At 48.0% G+C, this 18,857-nt stretch overlaps 1 long non-coding RNA gene across 1 annotated transcript; it reads left to right on the plus strand.

The window, feature by feature from the left end:
* Positions 1-5,909: 5,909 nt before the first annotated feature.
* Positions 5,910-9,239, plus strand: LOC144577536 (uncharacterized). Its single transcript, XR_013521669.1, has 2 exons — positions 5,910-6,159; positions 8,195-9,239. It is a non-coding gene; the product is annotated as an uncharacterized LOC144577536 (long non-coding RNA).
* Positions 9,240-18,857: the final 9,618 nt, after the last annotated feature.

Here is an 18,857-nt window from a genome sequence, read left to right on the forward strand (position 1 = left end):
TGAACCCAGGAGGTAGAGGTTGTGGTGAGTGGAGATCACGCCATTGCATTCCACCCTGGGCAACAAGAGTGAGACTCTGCCTCAAAAAAAAGAAAAAAAAAAAAGACAGTCAAAGAACGAGTTTCCCATTATACACATGCAGGCTTAGCTGCATCCATATATTTCGATTTCATTTGTAATTCCTAGCCAGTTCCTCCTTCCTCCGTCCTCTGCAGTAGTTGCTGTTCTCCAAGTCCTGTGGTACATGTCCCCATGTTTAATCAGTTGGTTCTGAATAAAGAATGGTAGCACACTGACTGGAAAGACAAAGAAACAGAACATGAGCTCCTCCAATTCTGCCACTCTATGTGACAGCTTGGAGGTTTGATCTGTGTGTGGAATTTAAAGCAAATAGTGCAAACCAGGCGATGGAACGTTTTTGTTTTTGAGTTGGAGCCTCACTCTGTCATCCAGGCTGGAGTGCAATGGTGTGATCTCAGCTCACTGCAACCTCTGCCTCCCGGGTTCAAGTGATTCTCCTGCCTCAACCACCCTGAGTAGCTAGGATTACAGGCCTGTGCACCATCACACCTGGCTAAGTTTTGTATTTTTAGTAGAGATGGGGTTTCACCATGTTGGCCAGACTGGGTCTCAAACTCCTGACCTCAAGTGATTCACCCCCCTCAGCCTCCCAAGGTGCTGGGATTACAGGTGTGAGCCACCATGCCTGGCCATGTTTTTGTTTAATAAAAGAAAATTTTAGTCCATTATTGTCTTAGTTGTTCCTGCTGCTATGAGAAAATTACCTGGCTGGGATTGGTGCCTCACACCTGTAATCTCAGTATTTTGGGAGGCCAAAGTGGGAGAATCCCTTGAGCCCAGGAGGTTGAGGCTGCAGTGAGCCATGATCACACCCCTGCACTCTAGCTTGGGCAACAGAGGGAGATCCTGTCTAAAAAGAGGGGAAAAAATTACCTTAGAGTAGATTATTTATTTATTTATTTTTGAGACTCAGTTTTGCTCTTGTTGCCCAGGCTGGAGTGCAATGGTGCAATCTCGGCTCACAGAAACCTCCGTCTCCCTGGGTTCAAGCAATTCTCCTGCCTTAGTCTCCCGAGTAGCTAGGATTACAGGCACCTGCCACCATGCCAGGCTAATTTTTTTTGTATTTTTTTTTCCTCAGCCCTACACCCTTGACTCACCTTTTTTGTATTTTTAGTAGAGATGGGGTTTCACCATGTTGGCCAGGCTAGTTTCCAACTCCTGACCTCAGGTGATCCATCTGCCTTGGCCTCCCAAAGTGCTGGGATTACAGGCATAAGCCACTATGCCCAGCCTAGAGTTGATAATTTATAAACAACAGAAATGTATTGCTCACAGTTCTGGAGGCTGGGAAGTCCAAGATCAAGGCACCAGAAGATGCAACGTCTGGTGAAGCCTGCTCTCTGCTTCCATCCTCACACAGCAGAAGGCATCAATGCTGTGTCCTCTCATGGTGGAAAACCAAAAGGGACAAACGGGCTCCCTCAAGACCTTTTATAAGGGTACTAATCCCATTCATGAGGGCAGACCCTCACAACCTCATCTGGACCTCCAATCCTGGGCTTCCCAGCCCAACCATAGTGCCTCTCCATATCAACTCAATTCATCTATAAGTGAGGTTCTCCAGGGATAGCCTACAGCCACCTCATTGCACTGGTGCAGGGGCAGAGGGATGCAATAGCTTTAGGTTGGCCTTGAGCAAACTCTGATAAGGAGCAGAAGTCCCAAGAGTGCCAACTTCAGCCAGGCAGGACAAACTAGACAGTGGCTAGAAAACTGGCAGGTGCCCTCCAGCCTGACCCTGCCATCCTCTATCGTACCCTCTCCCCTGTCATGATAGAAGGGATACAAAATATACCTCTGCGGCATAAGGATTAATTTGAGTTGGTGACATTTGAGAATCAACAGGTGCAGGAAGAATTTTTTTTTTTCCTGAACTCCCTTTATCTGCCTAAAAGCTGAGCCTCCTGAAATAATTCAAATGTCATAAATCCCTTTCCCAGAGTTTGGGAGTTTCCCAATCAAGGAAGATGGGCTCCTTTTATGAGACATAAAGACTAGAAGAGAAGACCGGGCGCGGTGGCTCACGCCTGTAATACCAGAACTTTGGGAGGCTGAGGCAGGCGGATCATCTGAGGTAGGGAGTTCAAGACCAGCCTGACCAACATGGTCTCTAAAATAAATAAATAAAAACAAAAAAGACTGAAAGAGAAATCACACCAAGATAAGAGATCGACTGAACAAACATTGTCACAAAACTATCACATCTCCCATCTTTTCTCCTAAGGGTCCATTTACCTTTCCTAAAAGGCATTTGTTTTCCCAAAAGTGTCCTTTCTCTTTTTTCCTTCCCCTGTTAAGATGTAACATTGAGGCCGGGCACGGTGGCTCATGCCTGTAATCCCAGCACTTTGGAAGGCTGAGGCAGGTAGATCACGAGGTCAAGAGATCGAGACCAGCCCGGCCATGGTAAAACCCTGTCTTTACTAAAAATACAAAAATTAGCTGGTCATGGTGGCACATGCCTGTGGTCCCAGCTACTTAGGAGGCTGAGGCAGAAGAATCGCTTGAACCCAGGAGGCAGAGAATGCAGTGAGCTGAGATTGCACCACTGCACTCCAGCCTGGCCACAGAGCAAGACTCTGTCTCAAAAAAAAAAAAAGGTGTTATATTGGCCCCAAATTCTAAATCACTTTTTTGAGCCACATTTTCAGTGAGTTTCTTCCTTTCTATGTGAATAAATTTTGTCTTTCAGATGAGAAATTATTAGGATAATAATAATTTGTATTCTAATAATTTTGCCTTTTTGCCTATTACTAGTTTACCAGTTTAATTTGCAGGCTCTGAAGCACTGAACCTTTGTGGGTAGAGGAAAAGTTTTTCCTCTCAACATGATTATTTATTTATTTTGAGATGGAGTCTCACTCTGGCACCCAGGCTGGAGTGCAGTGGTGTAATCTCCTGCTCACTGCAACCCCGCCTCCGGAGTTCAAGCTATTCTCCTGCCTCAGCCTCTGAGTAGCTGGGATTACAGGTGCCTGCCACCACACCCAGCTAATTTTTTTATTTTTAGTAAAGACAGGGTTTTATCATGTTGGCCAGGCTAGTCTCAAACCCCTGACCTCAGGTGATCTGTCCACCTTGTCCTCCCAAAGTGCTGGGATTACAGGTATGATTCACCTCAGCTGGCCTCCCAACATGACCAGAATAAAAATAATCCTCGGTAATCTTCATTGCTCGTGTACTATATATATACCCCCTATTCTAAACCTTTATATATGTTATCTAATATAATCTTCCCAACAACCCTTTGAGGTGAGTGCTACTGTGAAATCCACTTTATAAATGCAAAATTGAGGTGCAGAGAGCTTAAGTCCCTGCCCTAAGGCACAGAGAATAGGTGACAGAACTGGAATTTGAACTTAGTGATTTCCAGAACTTAAGCTCTGAATTTGGGCAAGGCTGCAGGTGCTGTGAGTCCTGCTTCTGGCTCTGCCACCACTGGCTAGGTAACCTTGGGCTTCAGTTTCCCAGTCTTCAAAGTGGCGTGGTACGGTCCCTCTTGGCTCTGACAGTCCTCAATCTGGGGACTGGGGTGTCTGGGGCTGGCAAGGAGGACCGTAACTTGAGTGTGATCTGTTGACATGGTCAGCAGAAGGAATGTCATGCAGCCATTGGCTGCACACTGGGGGGCTGTGGACTGGAGGCTGAGACTCAGGCGTTCTGCCCAGCTCTGGCACTGCCTTGCTTTGGGCCTTTGGGACAGTTGTTTGCTCCTCCCTGAGTCTCAGCCCCTTTGTCTCTCATCTGCTTGGTCCTCAGTCTATGGGAGCAGAGGAGAGGTATAAACTATATAGAGTAAACTCACAGCATAGAGTCTATTACTGCCTGAACTGTGATTCTCTCTTTTTTTTTTAAATTTTTATTTATTTTTTTTTTAAGGTTTAAGACAGGATTTCATCATGTTGGTCAGGCTGGTCTCGAACTCCTGACCTCAGGTGATCTGCCCAGCTTGGCCTCCAAAGTGCTTGGATTACAGGTGTGAGCCACCATGCCTGGCCATGAACTGTGATTCTCAAGTTCCAGTGCTACAGTGACCACAGTGTCTTATCAGCGTCAAGAGATGAGGGTTGACTAATTTGCATATTTATTTATGTATTTATTTTGAGATGAAGTCTGGCTCTGTCTCCCAGGCTGGAGTGCAGTGGCACTATCTCAGCTCACTGCAACTTCCACATCCAGGGTTCAAGCAATTCTCATGCCTCAGCCTCCCAAGTAGCTGGGATTATAGACATGCACCACCATACCCAGCTAATTTTTGTATTAGTAGAGATGGGGTTTCACCATGTTGGCCGGGCTGGTCTCAAACTCCTGGCCTCAAATGATCCACCTGCCTCAGCCTCCCAAAGTGCTGGGATTTTGGGCATGAACTACTGCCCCAGCCTGCAAACCTGTCTGTTAGCAGAATACATAATTGTCTATGTAGAAAATCACAAAGAGTCTACAGAAAAGCAACTACAACGAATAAGTGAATATAGTAAGGTTACAGGATACAAGGTTAACACAGAAAAATTATTATGTTTCGATATATTAGGAATGACCAATTAAAATGGGAATTTATAAAACCGTGCCATTTTAAATGGCATAAAAAATGGAATCTTGGTATAAAGCTAACAAAACAAGGTGCCAAGTCAATTCAATGAAGAAGTAACAGTCTTTTAATTATCTTTTCAACAAATTGTGCTGGGAGAATTGAACATTCAATTTTATTTATTTATTTATTTTTAATTTTTTGAGATGGGGTCTTGCTGCGTTGCCAAAGCCAGTCTTGAACTCTGGGGATCAAGTGATCTGTCTACCTCAGCCTCCCAAAGCACTGGGATTACAGGTGTGCACCACCACGCCCAGCTAATTTTTGTATTTTTAGTAGAGACAGGGTTTCACCCTGTTGGCCAGGCTGGTCTTGAAGTCCCAGCCTCAAGTGATCCACCCACCTCAGCCTCTCAAAGTGCTGGGATTATAGATGTCTTTGTCTCAGGTTCCTAGCACAGAGCTTCTGAAACCCTTGGCCTTTTCTTTTTCTCTCTTTTTTTTTTTTTTTTTTTCCTGCCTCAGGTTTATTTGTACAAATAGCACAGGAGGACCCCAGCCCCATGCAGATGGCAGCCCCAGGGGAGTTACACCAGTCCTTCTGTCTTCACATTGGCAGATAAAGATATCTATTCTGAAGCCTTTGTAGGGGCCTGGGCACCTTTGAGAGCCTGAGCTGGAACTGAAACTGGAGCTGAAGCCTGGGCCTTGGTTTGATCCTTGGCCTTGACCTTGACCTTTGGCCGGCAGAGCCTGAGCCCCTTGGCAATGCGTGCCCGAGCACGCTTCCCAAGCTTGGGGTGGGCAATGTAGGCAAGTCGATCGAGCTTGCGGCTGACACCCTTTGGGATCTTGGGCTTAACCTCCTTGGGCTTTATGAGGGCCTTGATGGCTTCAGCTCGTGCACTCATGGCCTTGGCATTGTTGGCCTGCATCTTCTTTAGGCCCTTCTTGTTGTGCTTCTTGGCAAAGCGCATGTTCCTGAGGAACTTGGGTTCCACCCCCTTAAGAGACTCGTATCTTTGTGATCGGGGTTTCTTGATACCATTTCTGTGCCATTTTCGGGACTGGTTGTGTTTGGAAAACTCTGCCCCTACCGCAAAATCTCTCTCTCTTTCCCTCCCCCACAAAGAGGCTCCCTTATCTCTCACTTTACATACCGGCCCTAGCCCTCCCGCCGCCCAGCTTCCCGCCCAGCAGTTCAAACTGACCAACAGTTGCCCACCACCTCGGCTTTTGGCTTCCCCACCCCCCAGCCCTTCAGCCCCCTATAAAACAACCCTGCCCCTCTGAGCGGCGCGGCCATTTTTCCTTTTCGTCCCGGCTGGTCCGCCCGGAGGCTCTTTCCTCTCAATAAAGCCTGAACTTAAGGAATTTCCTCTAGCCTGCGGTCCGGTTTTTTCCGAACGAGCTCAGTCTTCCCGCAGAGGGTAGGTCGGACAAATGGTGCCGGAAACCCGGGACGGGAGCTGAGGCCGTTGGCCCGGCCACGGCCCCCCTCCCCGACCTACCCAACACTGGCCCTGCCACCTCCACGTTCCGATTAAGGTAAGCCAAGTTTTTCTTGCTTTGCCTTCCCCCGCTTCCTGTCTCCTCTTCCTACGGCATGGTGCAGTTGCTCCCTCTCCGGCGTTCCGCACGGACTCCTTGCCTAGTCTCGGCCGAGCCAAGGTAGTCTTCCATTCCGGCTCCAGGAGCCTTCCGAGGGACAGCCGCCAGACGGGGGACGCCCCTCTGACCGCTTCCCTTTCCGTACTTAATTGTACTCCGGGGAATTTGCAACGAACGGGGACGCCTTTTCGTTGTATCTGCCCATCCGCGCCGGAGAGTCTGTAGCTGCGCCTGCCATGGGAAATTCGGAGTCCAAAATACCTCTGAGCACCCCCCTTGGGTGCTTGCTGCGAAATTTTACCAAATTGGGATATTCCCAAACCCTCAGAAAGAAAAAGCTTATTTTCCTGTCCCAGGTGGCTTGGCCCCAATACAAACTCAGTAACCAGTCACATTGGCCCCCGACTGGCACTTTTGATTTCAACACCCTCCGAGATCTCGACGATTTTTGTCGCCGTGCGGGCAAGGACAATGAAATTCCTTACGTCCAGGCTTTTTGGGACCTCCGTACCCACCCCAACCTATGTTCTTCCTGCTCCACCTACCAAATCCTCTTATCTCGAACCCCCCGTAAATCTTCCTCCACTACCTCTCCCCCTCCCTACTCCTCACCGGAGGATCTGCCTGAACATCTGTCCTCTCCTGCCAATCTCAGCAACCACTCGCCATCAACGGCACGCCCTTCCCCCACTCCCTCTGCACCTCCTACCTCAGAGGCCATGCCTCGCTCTCCCTCTACTCCCTCCGAGCCCCCTCCCTCAGAGGCTGCACTTCCTCTTGCCTCTCCGGTGGCGGCCCACACCCGCCCCCACCAGCCAGCTATCCTGGCCCCACTCCGAGAAGTAGCAGGTGCAGAAGGTTTAATCAGGGTCCATGTTCCTTTCTCACTCCAAGACCTGTCCCAAATTGAGACACGTTTAGGATCCTTCTCAGCCAACCCGTCCACATATATTAAAGAATTCCAATACCTCACTCAAACATAAGAAGCCCTAGTCCGGTACACTCGACTAGATCCAGCCTCCCAAAATGGGGCCACTGTATTAGCCTCCCATTTTATCTCCCAATCAGCACCCGACATAAGAAAGAAACTAAAGAAAGCAGAAGAGGGGCCAGAGACTCCCATCCAAGACCTGGTAAAAATGGCCTTTAAAGTATTCAATGCCAGGGAAGATGCGGCTGAGGCTGCCCGCCAAACTCGCATGAAGCAGAAGGCTGCCCTCCAGACCCAAGCCCTAGTGGCGGCTCTAAGGCCGGCAGGGAACCAGAAGCCCAAGGCCGAAACCCATGCCCCTCCAGGGGCATGTTTCAAATGTGGAAAGGAAGGACACTGGTCCCGAGCCTGTCCACAACCATGGCCACCAACTAAGCCTTGCCCTATCTGTCGGCTCCCGGGACACTGGAAGTCAGACTGCCCCAGCTTCCCCAGGGTGCCGGTTCCTCAAAACAGACACACTGGCGTTACGCAGCCGGCGGTCACCCTCAGTAGGGAGGAGCCTGCTTGCCAGGAGCCGACCTCCGAGGGAGCTCCGTTCCCCAGTCTACTAGGGCTGCTAGATGACTAGCGGGGCCCTGGCTTTCCGACTCCGGTTACCCTCGCCGAGCCTAGGGTCACAAGACATGGGGGCTACCTACTCCGCTCTTCCTTCTTATTCTGGCCATCTCACCCCTTCCCAGGTCTTAGTCATGGGAATCGATGGGACCCCAAGTATCCCCTACCAAACCCCACATTCCCTAGGCCGAAACGTCCCTAGCGATGGGACCCCAAGTATCCCCTACCAAACCCCACATTCCCTAGGCCGAAACGTCCCTAGCTGTAACAGAACTATATGGGTAACCACTAATATAACAGCCCCACGAGGAACGTTTTTCGGGTGTAACAAGACCTTAACAAAAACTCTCTACATTGGCCTTTCCTCATCTCTTTTATGCCTCCCAGTAACCCTAGTCCCTCGACTCACTATATATTCCCCAGCCGAATTCCAGATGCTGCAAACTCCCCATCGCTGCACCCGATGAGCTGCCTTCCTACCCATTGCCGTTGGAGTCTCCCTTGCTGGTTCAGCACTTGCAGCAGGATTAGGAGGAGGGGCACTAGTCCACTCTCACCTGGCCATAGCCCGACTGACCTCACAACTCCAAGCGGCTATTAATGACTCTACTGAGTCTTTAGCATCACTCCAATGACAGATCACCTCAGTTGCCCAAGTTGCCTTGCAGAACCGAAGAGCCCTGGACCTGCTCACTGCTGAACGAGGAGGGACCTGTATCTTCCTACAAGAAGAGTGCTGTTACTACATCAATGAATCCGGCCTAGTAGAAACCCGAATCGAGAGCCTCCAGAAACTCAAAACTAACCTGCAGAGTCATAAGTTCTCGGCTGAAGCCACAGCGTGGTGGTCTTCCTCTATGTATACCCTCTTGTCACCATTGCTTGGGCCCCTAATAGCCGTTTGCCTAATCTTACTTATTGCTCCTTGCTTTCTCCAGTTCCTACAGCGGCTCTTTCAAGAACTGACTGGAGTCACCATCCACCAGATGCTGCTCCAACCCTACCCTGAACGAGTGCAAGAAACAGACCTCTCCCCAAACCTCCAGGCTCCTTAGGAAAAGAAACCTCTTCAGAACCCCCCGTCGACCCTTGTCAGCAGGAAGTAGCCAGAGAGACAACCGACGCCCCTGACCCCCTCTTTTTCTTTTCTTTAAGGAGTCGGGAATGTTTGGAAAACTCTGCCCCTACCGCAAAATCTCTCTCTCTTTCCCTCCCCCACAAAGAGGCTCCCTTATCTCTCACTTTACATACCGGCCCTAGCCCTCCCGCCGCCCAGCTTCCCGCCCAGCAGTTCAAACTGACCAACAGTTGCCCACCACCTCGGCTTTTGGCTTCCCCACCCCCAGCCCTTCAGCCCCCTATAAAACAACCCTGCCCCTCTGAGCGGCGCGGCCATTTTTCCTTTTCGTCCCGGCTGGTCCGCCCGGAGGCTCTTTCCTCTCAATAAAGCCTGAACTTAAGGAATTTCCTCTAGCCTGCGGTCCGGTTTTTTCCGAACGAGCTCAGTCTTCCCGCAGAGGGTAGGTCGGACAGGTTGTATGTGGTGTGGTTCTTGGACTTGGCCATGTCTGCACCCAAGCCGCGGTTCCTGAAGCTCCTGGGCTTTTTTTTTTTTTTTTTGATATGGAGTATCGCTCTGTTTTCCAGGCTGAAGTACAGTGGGTTGATCTCGGCTCACTGCAACCTCCGCCTCCCAGGTTCAGGCAATTCTCCTACCTCAGCCTCCCGAGTAGGTGGGACAATAGGCGCATGCCACCATGCTGGCTAACTTTTGGTATTTTTAGAAGAGATGGGGTTTCACTATGTTGGCCAGACTGGTCTTGAACTCCTGACCTTATGATCTGCCCTCCTTGGCCTCCCGAAGTGCTGAGATTACAGGCTGGGATTACAGGGGTAAGCCACCATGCCCTGCCATCCTTGCCATTTTCTCAGTAATAGAAGTCTGTTTTGTTATTCATAAAAAGCCCCTTCATTATACCTAAATTTATGCAAATGAGGTGACTCCTGACCTCATGATCCACCCACCTTGGCCTCCCAAAGTGCTGGGATTACAGACGTGAGCCACCGCACCCAATGAGTTTTAATTATAACTAGGCTCGGCTGGGCGCGGTGGCTCACGCCTGTAATCCCAGCACTTTGGGAGGCCGAGGCGGGTAGATCACGAGGTCAAGAGATCGAGACCATCCTGGTCAACATGGTGAAACCCCGTCTCTACTAAAAATACAAAAAATTAGCTGGGCATGGTGGCGCATGCCTGTAATCCCAGCTGCTCAGGAGGCTGAGGCAGGAGAATTGCCTGAACCCAGGAGGCGAAGGTTGCTGTGAGCCGAGATCATGCCATTGCACTCCAGTCTGGGTAACAACAGCAAAACTCTGTCTCAAAAAAAAAAAAAAAAAAAAACAAAACTAGGCTCAAACACATCTTTATTAATCAAAATAGGAACCATTACAATGAACATATTTTTGTGCATTTTCTGCATCCTATTGGTTGTGGAAGTGTTGTTTTCCATGCAAAAAGCTGTGGAAATGCTTGAAGAAGTGGTAGTCATCTGGCGAGGGTCAGGTGAATATGGTGGATGAGGCAAACCTTCATAGGTAGCCCAACTCATTCAACTTATGAAGTGTTGGTTGTGTGACATGGTTGTCGACGTCGGGGAGAACTGGGTCCTTTCTGTTGACCAGTGCTGGCCGCAGGCATCGGTTTTTGGTGCATCTCCTGGATTTGCTGAGCATACTTCTCAGATGTAACAGTTGTGCCGATTCAGAAAGCTGTAGTGGATCAGACTGGCAGCAGACCACCAAAGAGTGACCATTCTAATTAAAGAAAGAGGAAAGAGACACGAAACACGAAACACAGCTGGCTGTTAAAGACAGGTTTTCTTTAGATAAAACCTGAGGGGTGCTCCTGGCTGATTTCGGTCAAGAGCGCTTTCTTGGCAGGTTGGTCCCGCGGATCTGTCTCTTGTTTCAACAGTGTTTGGACGAAACAGATCCCGGGGACTCTTAGGAAAAAAAAAAAAAAAAGAAGAGCGCTTTCTTTTTTTTTTTTTAAAGATGGGGTTTCAACATGATGGCCAGGCTGGTCTTGAACTCCTGACGTCGTGATCCACCCACCTTGGCCTCCCAAAGTGCTAGGATTACAGGCGTGAGCCACCACGCCCAGCCAAGAGTGCTTTCTCTTACTGACCAAGAGTATATGTTGGTTTTAGGGTGAGGGGGCTCATTAGAAGCTTGGAATGTTTATGTGTGGGGAGAAGCTTATGGCAGGATTGGAATCTCTCTGGGAGGAGGGATGGTTGTCTTGGAGCAGACATCTTTCCAGCCCAGAGCGGGGATTATCTAGGGGCTAGCATGTCTCTGGTCTGGGAGGAGTTTGGAATGTTTCCGGCTGGAGATGTTATTTGTGGTTTATGATCATGGTGACCTTAGCCATTAGGCTGATGCCCTTTGGATTTAGGTGATTTTTTAAGGTGAACTTTAGAAGGAGGGGCTTGTCCAAGATGGTGATGCTCCTGCTCTGTGAAACATGACCTGTTATTGGTGCAAGTTTGGCTTTGGGAAGCACTTTGGAGCCTCTTCTCGGTCCAATCACTGAGTTGGTCATTGCTGGTTGTATAAAATACACTTTTGTTGAATGTCACAGTCCAATCGAGAAATGGTTAATTGTTGTGTAGAATAAGAGAAGATGACACTTTACAACGATGATTTTTAGTTTTCATTAGCTCATGAGGCACCCACTTGTAAAGCTTTTTCACCTTTCCAATTTGCTGCAAATGATGAATGATCATAGAATGGTCAAGGTTGGCCAGGCGCGGTGGCTCACGCCTGTAATTCCAGCACTTTGGGAGGCTAAGGTGGGCAGATCACCAGAAGTCAGGAGTTCAAGACCAGCCTGACCAACATGATGAAACCTTGTCTCTAAAAAAGAAAGAAAAAAGGCTGGGCGCGGTGGTTCACACCTATAATCCCAGCACTTTGGGAGGCCGAGGTGGGTGGATCACGAAGTCAAGAGATCGAGACTATCCTGGTCAACAAGGTGAAACCCTGTCTCTACTAAAAATACAAAAATTGGCTGGGCATGGTGGTGCATGCCTGTAGTCCCAGCTACTCGGGAGACTGAGGCGGGAGAATTGCTTGAACCCAGAAGGTGGAGGTTGCGGTAAGCCGAGATCATGCCATTGCACTCCAGCCTGGGTAACAACAGCGAAACTCTGTCTAAAAAATAAATAAATAAATAAATAAGAAGAAAGAAATTAAAAAAAAAATAGTTGTATATACATTTTTCTTTTTTCTTTGTTACCTCCAGTAATGGGTATAAGCAATATATATTTTTTAAAAGAATAGTCAAGGTTGAGTTCCTCAGCAACCTCTCATATGTTGTTGTAAGAGGATCAGCTTTTTTTTTTTTGAGATGGAGTTTTGCTCTTGTTACCCAGGATGGAGTGCAATGGCGCAATCTCGGCTCACTGCAACCTCCACTTCCTGAATTCAGGCAATTCTCCTGCCTCAGCCTCCCGAGTAGCTGGGATTACAGGCATGCACCACTGTGCCCCCGCTAATTTTTTGTATTTGTAGTAGAGACGGGGGTTTCACCATGTTGACCAGGAAGGTCTCGATCTCTTGACCTCGTGATCCACCCGCCTCGGCCTTCCAAAGTGCTGGGATTACAGGCGTGAGCCACCGCACCTGGCGAGGATCAACTTTGATGATTGTTCTCAGTAGTTGTTCTTAGTCCGATAGCCAGCCACTCTGCTCCTCATCTTCAAAGCTCTCATCTCCTTTGTAAAACTTCTTGAACCACCACTGCACTATACATTCATTAGCAGTTCCTGGGCCAAATGCGTTGCTGACAGTGTCTCTGCTGCTTTACAATCCATTTTGAACTCGAATAAAAAAACTGCTCAAATTTGCTTTTTGTCTAACATCATTTCCATAGTCTGAAATAAACAGCAAGAAGTAGTAAGTCATAAGCAGAAAAACGTAAAGTGAGAAATACTCATTAAAATGATGTATAAGAAAAAAGGCCAGGCGCGGTGGCTCAAGCCTGTAATCCCAGCACTTTGGGAGGCCGAGGCGGGTGGATCACGAGGTCAAGAGATCGAGACCATCCTGGTCAACAAGGTGAAACCCCGTCTGTACTAAAAATACAAAAAATTAGCTGGGCATGGTGGCGCGTGCCTGTAATCCCAGCTACTCAGGAGGCTGAGGCAGAATTGCCTGAACCCAGGAGGTGGAGGTTGCAGTGAGCCGAGATTGCGCCATTGCACTCCAGCCTGGGTAACAAGAGCGAAACTCCGTCTCAAAAAAAAAAAAAAACACAGATATATAACATAACCACATTTATTTAAGAATGTATTATAATATCAAACAGCAAATTCAAAAAACTTCAAAAACAATTACTTTTGTACTCACCTAATATAAAACAATATCTGAATAATTTATGAACAACAGAAATGTATTTCTCACAGTTCTGGAGGCTGGGAAGTCCAGTATCAAGGAAAGGGCGGTGGCTTCTGTGTCCTTGTAACTGCCCAGAGGTTCACCTTGCCCACTTCCTAGACAGTTGATTTATCAAGACAGGGGAATTGCAATAGAGAAAAAGTAATTCATGCAGAGCCAGCTATGTAGGAGAACGGAATTTTATTATTGCTCAAATCAGTCTCCCCAAGCATTCAGGGATCAGAGTTTTAAGGAAAATTTGGTGGGTAGGGCCTATGAGTCTTGAGTGCTGATTGGGAGATAAAATCATATGAAGCTGAAGTTGTTCTCTGGTGCTGAGTCAGTTCCTGGGCGGGGCCACAAGATCAGATGAACCAGTTTATCAATCTGGGTGGTGACAGCTGATCCATTAAGTGTCGGCAAATTATCTCAACCACTGATCTTAGTGATGTTATCCCCCGGAGTGATTTGGGGAGGATCAGAATGTTGTAGACTCCGGCTGCTGAGCTAAACCATACTTGCTAATCTTTTGGCTAATTTGCTAGCCCTACAAAGGCAATCTAGTCTCCAGACAAGAAGGGGATTTGTTTTGGAAAAGGGCTGTTAACTCTTTGTTTCAAACTATAAGCTAAGTTCAACCTACACCCAGGCATGAACAGGGACAGCTCGAAGGTTAGAAGCAAGATGGAATTGGTTAGGTCAGAGCTCTTTCACTGTTTCAGTTATAATTTTGCAATGGCGGTTCATCCTTACTTGGCAGAAGGGGTAAAGAAGCTTCCTTGGGCTTCTTTTCTAAAGGCATGAATCCCATTCAGGAGGGTTTTATCCTCATGACTTAATCATCTCCTAATTACAGTTCTGGGGACGTATTCACACCACAATAGATTGCCACTGCAGAGTGTAATAATTCCAAAGTTTCTTACTGAAACTGCCTTTGCAAAATGATGACTGAGACAGTGAAAGAAATCTAACTTAACTGACTCCATCTTGCTTCTAAGTTCCAAGCTGTCCTTTTTTCATTCCTGGGTATAGGCTAAACTAACTTTGGGAGAAAATGAGTTTAGCGTTTATGGTTTAAAACAAAGATGTTAGTGCAGTTATTCACGTCCAATAGACCGAATATTAAACACATTTAATAAAGAGATCTTCCAAACAGGCTTTGTGTGAGCAACATGGCTGTTTATTCACCTGGGTGCAGGTGGGCTGATGTCAAAACAGGTGTCAGAGAATGGCGGTGGATTAGGAGTTGGTTTTATAGGTCTGGGTGGGCAGTGGTGTTACAGTGTAAGATAAGTTACCATAAGTTCAGTTACAATGACGGGTGGGGTAAGGCGTGAGAGTAGTTAAGAGGGATATTCACAGAGCAAGAACAGTTAAGATGGCAGGGTGGGGTGAAGAGTATTTATATTATCATAAGAACAGTTAAGATGGCAAAGTTGGGAGAGAAGCTTAATGTCCAAGGGAAGCTTCGCTGGGCGATCAGGGACAATGGCGAATGCAGGCGGGGTGGGGGTGATCAGCCGAGGCAGGCAGGACTTCAGACTTTCTGGGTCCAGGCTTGCACATGGAGGCCTGTCTTATAAAAATAAATACATGCCTGGAAAGTGCTGTTTAAAAAAGAAAGAAAGAAAGAAAGAAAAGAAAAGAAAAAAAAAACACAAAAACCAAAGATGATAACAGCCTTTTCCCAGGACAGACCATCTTCCTGCCTGGGAACTAGTCTGCCTTTGTAGGACTTACACTAGTCACAATATTAGAAATTATGGTTTAGGAGTCATGTAGCTGGAGACTACTAGAGTCTGAAGTTCCCTAAACTGCTCCTAAGATCCCTGCCTGTTTTGCAGACTCTGCACTTGATGGATCAGCTGGCCCCGCCCAGATCAATAAACTAGCTCATCTGGTCCTGTGGCCCCTCACCCAGGAATTGACTCAGTGCCAGATTTAATCTCTGACCAATCAGCACTCCTGGTTCACTGGCTTTCCCCAACCCACCAAGTTGTCTTTAAAAACTCTACTCACGCCTGTAATCCCAGCACTTTAGGAGGTTGAGGCGGGTGGATCACCAGGTCAAGAGTTCGAGACCACCCTGGTCAACATGGTGAAACCCCATCTCTCCTAAAAATACAAAAAATTAGCTGGGCATGGTGGCGCGTGCCTGTAATCCCAGCTACTCAGGAGGCTGAGGCAGGAGAATTGCCTGAACCCAGGAGGCGGAGGTTGTGGTGAGCCGAGATCGAGATCGCACCATTGCACTCCAGCCTGGGTAACAAGAGCGAAACTCCATCTCAAAAAAAAAAAAACAAAAAACAAAAAAACTCTGCTCCCAGGGCTGGGTGTGGTGGCTCACGCCTATAATCTAAACACTTTGGAGGCCAAGGCGGGTGGATCACCTGAGTTAAGGAGTTCAAGACCAGCCTGACCAACATGGTGAAACCCCGTCTCTATTAAAAAACAACAAAACAACAATCACTCTGCTCCCTACAGGGAACAGTGGCTCATGCCTGTAATCTCAGCACTTTGGGATGCTGAAGTGGGTGGATCACCGGAGATCAGGAGTTTGAGACCAGCCTGGCCAACATGATGAAACCCCATTTCTAATAAAAATACACAAAATTAGCTGGGCATTGTGGTGGGCACCTGTAATCCCAGCTACTTGGTAAGCCGAGGCAGGAGAATTGCTTGAACCCCAGAGGCGGAGGTTGCAGTGAGCTGAGATCGTGTCATTGCATTCCAGCCTGGGCAGCAAGAGTGAAACTCCATCTAAAAAACAAACAAGGTCGGGGAAGAGGGGGGAACAATAAAAAAAACAAAACAACAACAACAAAAAACAAACAAACAAAAAATGGTCTCCCGAACAGCTGGCTCTGCATGAATTACTCTCTCTTTTATTCAAAAACAAACAAATAAATAAATAATTACTCTTTCTCTATTGCAATTCCCCTGTCTTGATAAATTGGCTCTGTGTAGGCAGCCATCAATTTGAACCCCTTGGGTGGTTACGAATTTGGGGGCTTCTCTGGGATTGCCCTTGTGGCTACCTGCTTGGGTTTGGTGGCCTCCCTCCAGCAATGACTCTAGAGGCCAGCCCAAGTGGCTGCCTAGCTCTTTTGGGCTGGGGGCTGACTCTGGTATTCTCTCTACTGGTGGGGTGCTGCTGACCCAATGTGCATGGATTTAATTGCAATAGAGAAATAGTCCTGGGGAGGTATCTCTCAACTGTATCCCTATCACAGGTGTCTGTCTGTAGCCCCATTGTGGGGTATCTGAGTTGGTGAGTATCCTAGGCTCTGCCAACACCTCCTTCCTGCTCCTGACTTGTTCTGTAGTCCCATGGTGGGGCGTCTGTAGCCCCATTATGGGGTGGGGTGTCTGTCTCCGTGCAGCTCCCGGGGGGTGGTGGTTGGCTCTCCCTAACTAGCAGGAAGAGTCTTGGTTCAGGAGACTTCCCCAGTCAGGAAGATTTCCAGGAGATTTATCAGATGGAGAAGAGGAGGATAGTTTGGAAAGGATACTCTTAGAGTTCTTGGTTAGGGATCTGATTCAGAAGGCCTTCTGGCTCTGTCTTTGTGTGTTTGTACATGTGCAGGGGATCTCAGAAGGAATTTCGGATGAAGTCCAGCTGGCCTAACTCAGAGGGATATTCACAGAGCAAGAATATCCTTATTTGTCTGGTTACATTCAGTGAGCCCTCAAGAAAGCTCAACAGGCCTGTCTTGGGTGACTATCTGCTCTTTGCCTTGCCCAGAGACCTTCTTGTGAATACCATTCAGAGGTCGCCCTTCCCCACCTGAAGTAGATCAAAGACAACAGGGACCCACCAACAGGAAGAATTGAGCACTGCCAAAGTGATCTTGGGTGACTAATGCCTGTTTTGTTGTGTGTCTTTTGCTGGGATGGAAATGTTAATTCGGTTTGCTCCTCAGGCAGTGCCTCCCATGTCTCTGTTGCAGGACAGAACTTTCATCTCAATAGATGGAATAATTCTATTATATACTGAGCGTCTTTATGTTTAATAATCCTATAACATGAATGATTTTGGAATGCCACCCAACTTAGCCTGGGTCCTTTGAAAAACAGAGCTTGGGTCAAGGATTAAGGTGGCTGTGGAGGCTAAAGCAACACCCTCTTGGATGCCGACTTGCCGTGTTGACTTCTAGTTAACCCCTGCTCAAAGAATGCCCCTAAGACTTCTACATCATCTACTGTTACCATAAATCCTGCCCTGAGGTCAAAACAATCTTGACCGTAAATCCTCCTCTTCGGCAGATTCACATAGCATTTTTGCCTTTCCCTGAAGGGTCAACTTCAGTTGTCCTACACATTCCTTCCCTATGTTGTATAAGCCCTAGGTCTGGGGGATAATGGTGGGGATTCACCATCTCACTTGCAGCTACTAAGACTGTGGCTTCTATGCCTAAGTTTTATTAAATGTTTCTTTTAGAGAAACTGAATTTGTCAGCTTCTGTCTTTTTTTTTTCTCTCTTTTTAGAGACAGGGTTTCACCATGTTGGCCAGGCTGGTCTGGAACTCCTGACCTCAGGTGATCTGCCCACCTTGGCCTCCCAAAGTGCTGAGATTACAGGTGTGAGCCACTGCGCCTGGCCTGTTTTTTTTTTTTTTTATTTTGAGAAGGAATCTCACTCTGTCACCACACTGGAGTACAATGGCGTGACCTTGTCTCACTCCAACTTCTGCCTTTCAGGTTCAAATGATTCTCCTGACTCAGCCTCCCGAGTAGCTGGGATTACAGGTGCCCATCACCATGACCAGCTAATTTTTGTATTCTTAGTAAAGATGAGGTTTCACCATGTTGGCCAGGCTGGTCTCGAACTCCTGATCTTATGATCCATCTGTCTCGGCCCCCAAAGTGTTGGAATTTGAGGCGTGAGCCACTGTGCCCAGCCCCAGCCACTGTCTTTGGCCTCTCAGCTTCCTCAGCCTTTAGGGATAGGTTTGCATAGGCCTGCACCCGGGAACAGTGCCAACACTCTATCTGCGAGATACCAGCCCAGGATGACGAGTGAAGAATGAGGGAAGTGAGGCCAGGGCAGATGGAATGCACCGTGGCTGATGTGCCAGTGTCCTGGCCATGGCTTCACAGCAAGCCTGGGTGAGACATAGCAGGTCGCTCAGCAGGCATGTTGCTCTGCGTAGGAACTTGTCCAGAGGGATGCAGGGAACCGCACCTTGGAGCCATTCAAGGAGAGTGAAAGGAGGGAGAATTTACCTTCCCAGCTCCTTCCCGTTTCTCATTGCTTAGGTTTCACCTGGCGGGTTGGGGGAGCTAACTCATCCATACTTTTGTGTTTCATCGCTGAACTCAGTGGCCAGTTTCATGCCTTGTGATGTGGAATTTTATCCAGTTCTAAAAATGGAGGAGCGACCTGACACTGGTCTTGTGCCAATCAAGAGAAATGAAGCAGATTGCTGGGGGAATCTGAACAGGCACCCAGGGTTTGCATCTTCAGTTTTGGGGGCTCCAAAATTTTGGGGTTCCAAGACTTACCCTGAGGCCAGTAGAGGTTGGTGTAATGAGTTCACCATGGGTTGACACACTTCTCCATCTGTGAAGTGAGGGGGCTGGCTGAGGATGACCTTCCCCACATCTCCCCTCCCCCACTCCCCACAGTCCTGTTTCCTGGGGAAG

The sequence above is a fragment of the Callithrix jacchus genome, chromosome 8 (assembly GCF_049354715.1).
Source record: "Callithrix jacchus isolate 240 chromosome 8, calJac240_pri, whole genome shotgun sequence".
Taxonomy (NCBI): domain Eukaryota; kingdom Metazoa; phylum Chordata; class Mammalia; order Primates; family Cebidae; genus Callithrix; species Callithrix jacchus.